Genomic DNA, 7,245 nt, shown 5'->3' with positions numbered 1-7,245 from the left:
CTTTTTGAACTCTTGTGACATTTTAATATTCCAGTGTGGCATGGCAAAAACTTCTATATTGTGTGAAGTATTTAGTTTTCTGTCTGGATTTTTTGTTTCCTGTTTTTTAAATTTGACCCTCACAACCTTTATTTGATACCCCTAAATTATTTTTTTTTTCAAAAAGATAATCAGCAGTTCATTTCCATCCATATGCTTCACCCTACTCATGTAGACTGCTTCCTTCTCCCTTTCAGACTTCCAAACCAGTGAAGAGCTGGTGGTAGAATCACTGGCTATGTAGCTCTGAAGGGGATGAAATGGGGCAGAGGGAAATATGGCAGACACCATCACTGAAGTGGAAAACATCTGATGGAGAATGAAAATGGATATCTTTTTATTTTAAAGAACTCAGTTACAGAAAAATTGAGAGAATGCTTGCTTAAGCTGCTTAATTATCTCATAAGCAAACAGCTTTTTCTGGAAAATAATATAGCAGAAATATTTTTTTTAAATTAACAAGAGGAAATCAGACTGCTTGGAAACAGCAAAATGACATGCTGGTAGATCTCTTGATTAACTATAAAATGCAAAACAAAAGGACTTAACAAGCTAAGTTTAGAAGTCAGAAGATATCTCAGTGGAGCAGAAGAACGGTTAGACAAAAAACTTTGGAGAAAGTATGATTAGATTAATTCGAAAGACTATCTTAGCATCTCTATCATTAATACCATCTTCACTACACAGTCCCAAAATCAAAGGCAATGAGAAGGCAACATCAATAGGAGACTTAAAATAAGGCTACTCCTAAGGGATCAAATGTTTCATATTTGTCAGCTACTCAAGAAGAACATGAAAATACTGTTAAATTTATTGATTTTATAAAATCAGTTGCAAGGGGGAAGGCATATTGTGACATTTCATAAAATAGCCTTGGGTTGTGATGAAAAATTAGTAATCTTAAAATACTTGAACAATAAAATTAGGTGCTGGAAGGTGAAAAATGTACTATATAGATAAAGAAGGAAGTCTCTGCAGTATATCAGTTTAGGAGTACTCCAGGTTATACAGTGGCTTCTTTAAAATGAGTACTGAATTTTTTTTTTTTTAATAACAAGATAAAACTTTCAGAATATCACAACTACAGAAGAGTTCCACCATCTTTTTAGATATGCTAATAATTTGGTTATGAAATAAGATAGATTGTGGGGGGGAAAAAAAGAGTTATCGGACTGGACAAAATAATTTGAGATCAACACCAGTAACAAATAGAAACTTATTGTAACCTGACAAATTACATTAGCCACCAGCCTGTAAACATAACTATTAGTAAGTTAAAGCAATTGAAATTACTACAAGCATTAACTAAGAATAATTTGGGGACAGAGTAAATGATGGCCTGGGGAGAAAAACAGAATGCTTATAATTATTCTTCAGATAACTTCGATACCAAAAACTAATTGTGAAATACTTTCTCACATACAAGATTTTTAACAAAGCTTTGTTTGTTGTTATTTTTACAGATAGAACATTTGAGTGAGAAAGACAATTCAATATTGTTGTCATTGTATTGCAAAGCTCCCATACCTTCCAGGTGATTGCTCATACACAGCTCCTTACAGCACTGACTCCTCCATCTTCACAACACAGCCAACAAACTGCAACACTCTCCTCACAACACCTAACCCACTCTTTTAGTAGTAGAGTACTAAAAGAGTGTAGCACTCATCTTCATTGGACACAGCTGTGGCCTGTTAAGAGCAGGGCTGTTCCTGATCTTTGGTGATTAGTGCAGCTGCAACTCCTCAGGTGTGAGATTGCCTTCTGCACTATCTTTATTTTCTCACATTCTATCCTATTTTCTCACTATTCTATCCCTCCACACAATATATTATAAAATGAAGTACCAGTTTATATTTAGGTCAGTGAATTTCATTTTTTTTGTAAATTTATAGAACATAATTTTCCTTTAAATTTTCAATCCCTTCTTCAAGAAGACCTTGAAAGCATAAATAGGTTCAAAAAGAAGAATACACTCAAATGTCATTTTCATAGAAAATAAGCTGATTTTTTCACTTTCCCTGAAAAATTTTCTGCTTTGAGTTATTAAAGAATCATCACCTCACAACGGCCACTGAAAATTCTGTTCTTTAAAAAAATTAATGAATTGAGACAATCATATCAACAGAAAAAAAAAGAAAGTTGAAGCATGTAACACATTGCTGTACAATACTGATGCCACTGTTCTTCTTAGTAAAGCAATCTGAGGACTGATGAACATCAAAATACTGAGTTGTAAGTTATCCCTGTGATATTTTCATGGTTCATTGAAGCCAAAAGAAGCTGTGCACTTCAAAGAGTGAAGTGTCTGTGCAGTGTCTTTTTCTTCCAACTTTGAGCATTTAACATGAGGATACATTTGATATATTTCCAGCCTGAAATTTGTTAGTTTGTCAATTAGTTTTTAGGCATGACTTGTTGGAAGGTGCATTGCTGTAACAAAGACAGTAAAGGAAGATAAGCAAATCAAGTCAAGTAATTTGCATTGTTGTTTTATTCACAACAATTTGCTGACAGTAACCTAAGTCTTTCTGTGTGCCTAAATTATAACAAATGGGCAATGGAGGGAGCATTTCTGGACAATTACTGAGCAGCCAGAGGAGGGGAAAGCCAATACAGTGCTCAGGAGGAGTGATCCAGCTGGCAAGTGGCATCTGACATGTCTCCTAGCCATCAAGTTCCCTCCTGCATTAAGGAAGAACTCTTTGCCCTGTACTCATCCAGTTATTCAGGCCAATGTAGTTTTTAAAACAGTCTATAATTAGGCCCCAAATCCATACATTCAACTCAAGCAATCGAACTTTCTAAATTATCAGGCACCTGGAAATTTCCACATCAGCTTGCTGGGCTATATTAAGAAATCAAATGTACCAAGGACTCTTTGCTGGCACTGAAGGCAATTGGCATGGAGCAGCCCTCACTCCCATAGCTATGTGAGAGGCTGTCCTGAGCAGGGCGTCCTGACCTAAATTGCCTGTTGGGAAAGGTCCCTTACCCATGCTGTTCCCCATACCATGCCTAGGAAATGTCAGATAGCTGGGCAAAGCCCACACTTCTCCTAGGGATCATAGTTGCAGTTTAATGATACAAAGCATTAAATTAAAGTGCCTGAGGATTCTCTCCAGTATTTTGAAATTGCTAGCACAGTCATGGCTAGTAAGCACTCCTCAGTGCTCAGGATTTCTGAAAACAGAGCCTCTCATTTGGCTGGGTTTTGTACTATTTCACTGTTCCTGTTTGCTAAAGATTAGCCTAATCCACTTGGTGCATTTATAATAACATCAGTGAGAAAAGACCTTCCCACCACATCCTTTCCACAATATCTTTCCCACTAGACTAGGATGTTCTTTCCAGCTTTTCAGCACCTCACTTCCTCAGACAGGATATTAAAATATTAACCTGTGAAAAGCAGACTTTGATTGTGCAATCCTTTGTGGATTCAGTCTCATTCCTTGCATTGTATTTTTTAAGCAAGCAGACTATGATCCTCTTGCCTGTATTAAAAAGTATCTCACTCTGAGTATTCCGCTGGCACCAGTGTGATTACCTCTGCTAGAAGTAAATAACAATGGTAAAAAACACATTGGTAAAAAAATGGTATATGTAGTTCTTGGGAGTCAATCCCCACCTTATTTTCCATGAGTTTGTGATTTTTTGCCTGATCTCTGTCACACAATAGTTGAAACTTGGACATTTCACAGGGTAATAAATCAATAAAGAAAAGGAAAAACAGATTGTGATGCTGGTTTAAAAGTAAAAAGTTTTAAATGTTCGTGGTAAGGCCAAAGCTATTCTAAAAGGAAGAAAGATTAGACAACTATTTGCATCTCTTCATGCTTGTTTAAGCTTCAGCAAAAAAAAAAAAGTAGTCATTTGGTTTGAAAGGCAAAACGTAATGAACTTTTCAAAGACAAGACAACTCTTGCAAAGTTACTTTTGTGAATTGCTGTGTTTCACTGTTAAGCAGAAATATATCCTTAGCTCCTCAAATATCTCCAGGCACTGCCCAGGAGGAGTGAGTGGTGTGAGATGTACTGATGGGGCTGTGCCATGGAAGGACAGATGGACTAATCAGAAAGGAGCTGCCATCAGGATTACATGAGGGGAAACTTAGAGACAGGAAAATTCCATTATCCAGTGGGCATTAAAGAGTTGTATCAGAGTCTAATGACACGTTTTAAGAAAACAATATTCTTTCAGACCTCAGATTGCTTTGAGATTCCTTCTATTCAATATCTAGAAAGCCTGAGAAAGAGAACAGTGGTCTACCTTACATAACTCTAATTATGTGATAGCTGACTTCTATAATCTGAAAGTTGATTCAAACTGAATTAAATAATTTTAAATCAAAATTTAATTAAGGAGATTTCTGATCTTCTGTTTTAGTGAAAACTACAAGGAATCATAAAAGGAGCTGCTATTCCTCCTGGTTTGCTATTAAAAACAATGTATTTTGTCTAAAATGTTTACTTCTGGTATGATTTGAGGAGAGAATTATCTACACATGAGGTGTTGAACCAATGTTTTTGGGATCTACTGTAAAAGAGAGCAGCTAAATAGTAACAAAAGCTAAGATTAAGGCTTCAATTTCCTCCATAAGTAAGCAAAAAGGCACTGCTTCCTATTGAGAAAGCCTTAGGATCTTTCAGAGAAAGGAAAAAAAATTCTTAACAGAACTTTGAGGAGAAGCTTTTAAGCATCTGGTACAATTATTAGAGTGGCTGCCTATTGTGCTCACATCTCCAATTGAGCGGCCTCAATACATCAGCTGTACAAACACAGATGGAAAAGGAACTGGAAAATATTTACTGTATTTTTCTCCATTCTTCAGAGAGGTTTTTGGTCTTTTCTTTTCTTTTCTTTTCTTTTCTTTTCTTTTCTTTTCTTTTCTTTTCTTTTCTTTTCTTTTCTTTTCTTTTCTTTTCTTTTCTTTTCTTTTCTTTTCTTTCCTCTCCTTTCCTCTCCTTTTCTCTGAAATGACATGCAGGGTAAAATTCATCCTTTCATTACACCAGTGAAATAAGAAGAACTGAACCAGAGATTATTTTTCCCAAAGCATATAAAGATCTAATTTGAATATGTTTTATAATTTACATTTATAATCTTGAAAACTTCCTTATAGGTTATACTGCGAACAATCAGACTTTAGAAGATACTTCATTAAATGAGAACTACAGAAATCCTGATTCTCATTTTTTCATCTTCATGTTCAGGCTGTGCAAAGGACTGTACATGGATTTTGAGACTCCAAATTCCATTTGAAATATTATGTAATACTCAAAATGCATATTACTGTTACTGACAGCAGTAACATAATTACAAAAATAATAACACCTAGCAAAATAGAAAGGCATTATTACAAATAGGGCGTAAAATGGTTACATATTCTCATATAACCATAATATTTTTTTTATTTAGACTCATCAGAACACAAAATGGAATATTAAGTGGCAAACCCAGTCACTAGCATTTGTTTTTCTCAAAAATGAAATGAGCAAGAATCTAGTATGGGGTTTTCATTCTTCATGGATACACAAAAAAATCTAGGTAATTACTCCAGCTTACTGTTTATCAAGTCTTTAGCAAGTCTGAAATCTGTGTTTCTAAACATCTTTTCTCTCTGAAATAGTCACAGGCATTCAAGTGAGAATGCCTTAATCAAAGGTCACTTTCTATTTTATCACAGCATATTTTTTATGTGTGAGGCATAGGCATAGTTGCTTGCATATTTGAGCAATACCTTCTTTAATAAATAGATATGGATATCAGTTTTAACAATCAGGCCTTCAATGAAAAACATAGAAAGCTTGTATGAAAGCACATTTTAATAGAATTTATTTTAATTTCTGCCATTAAAGTAGGAGGTTGTTTGGCATATATTAACAAAAAAGTACTGGCTGGTTCAATTTAATGGAAAGATAAACTGCAGAATTCCATATCTAGAGACTGCTCAAACTAAATAATTGGACTGAGTTCAGTAAAAATCATGAATAAAGACAACAGAAGGCTGACATGTAAGTCTTGACTCTTTTTTCTGCAAATATCTATTGGAAATACATTCAGTAATTTTACCTATCGCAGCTGCAAGAAAAATACGAAGGAGAAAGAGAAGTCTTTTAATCTAAATAGATAATGATAACAACACCAGCCTGAAAAAAGTAAACCTAGGCTAGTAAGATCTGTCCTAGACCACTTAGGTTCAGGAGCCAATATTTGAAAGAAAAATTCTGGTGACATGATGGTAATTAATTTTACTGAGTTCCTAAACTCGGTAAACTCCAGTTCCTAAAGAGAAAATGTGACTCTTCTGCAGTGGCCTTCAGGCAAATAACTGAAGCATGTTAGCAAAGAAAGATTCCTGTGTACAGCAGATGTTCCAATGAAGACCTTGCAACAGCATTAATGTTGTCAAGTGACAACAATAAAAAGGATTAAGTTAAGAGTTTTCTGTAATAGACTAGTACAAAATAAATCTATCAATATGTCTGAAGTCTACAGTTTGCAATAATTACAGGAGAAAACATACATGTCTGTGAGTGAGATGCCAAAATAAGAGAACGGTAGCCAGTCCTTATTTCTGTGCTCAGGAATCCTGGCTTGCACCCTGTTGTGAATTAGCAATGCAAACAAAGTTCAAAAGGAAGTACACATTCCCAAGGTTCAGTCACACATGTGCCTCAGGGTGCTAATGCTTGAAGACAAAATATACCAGGTAGAAGGAGGAGTTGTGTTAGGAAGATGTAAATTTTCAAATGCAGGATCACATTCTTGCTTTGAATTATTACGAGCAGAGATGATGTTGCTCGGATCACAAAAGAAAATGGTAATAACATGCTAAGTGATAGAAGAAGAGCAACACAAAGTGCCTTGGTAAAATGAATACATGTGAAAACAAAGATCATAAAGCACTGAACACTAAGAAGGCATGAAAAACCATGAGTATTATTAAGCTAAAGGCATGATTTTGAGAAGCCTAGAAATCAAAGTGGCATTGACACTCCATGGAATTATGGACTCTTTGTAATAAAAACAGGCAAGAATGGCAAGGGCACTTCTAGGAAGCTTAACCTTTGGGATATTTTTCTCCTGTGTAGTAGATCCATACATTGAAATGGATGGAAAACTACTAACCTTTTTCATACAAATAACCTAAATAGAGTTTTCAGGGAAAAAATCAACAGTATTATCCCTATGATAATTTACTGA

This window comes from Ammospiza caudacuta, chromosome 2 (genome assembly GCF_027887145.1).
Source record: "Ammospiza caudacuta isolate bAmmCau1 chromosome 2, bAmmCau1.pri, whole genome shotgun sequence".
In the NCBI taxonomy this organism is placed as follows: Eukaryota; Metazoa; Chordata; class Aves; order Passeriformes; family Passerellidae; genus Ammospiza; species Ammospiza caudacuta.
The sequence above is the reverse complement of the archived record's forward strand: the minus strand, read 5'-3'. Positions refer to the sequence as shown.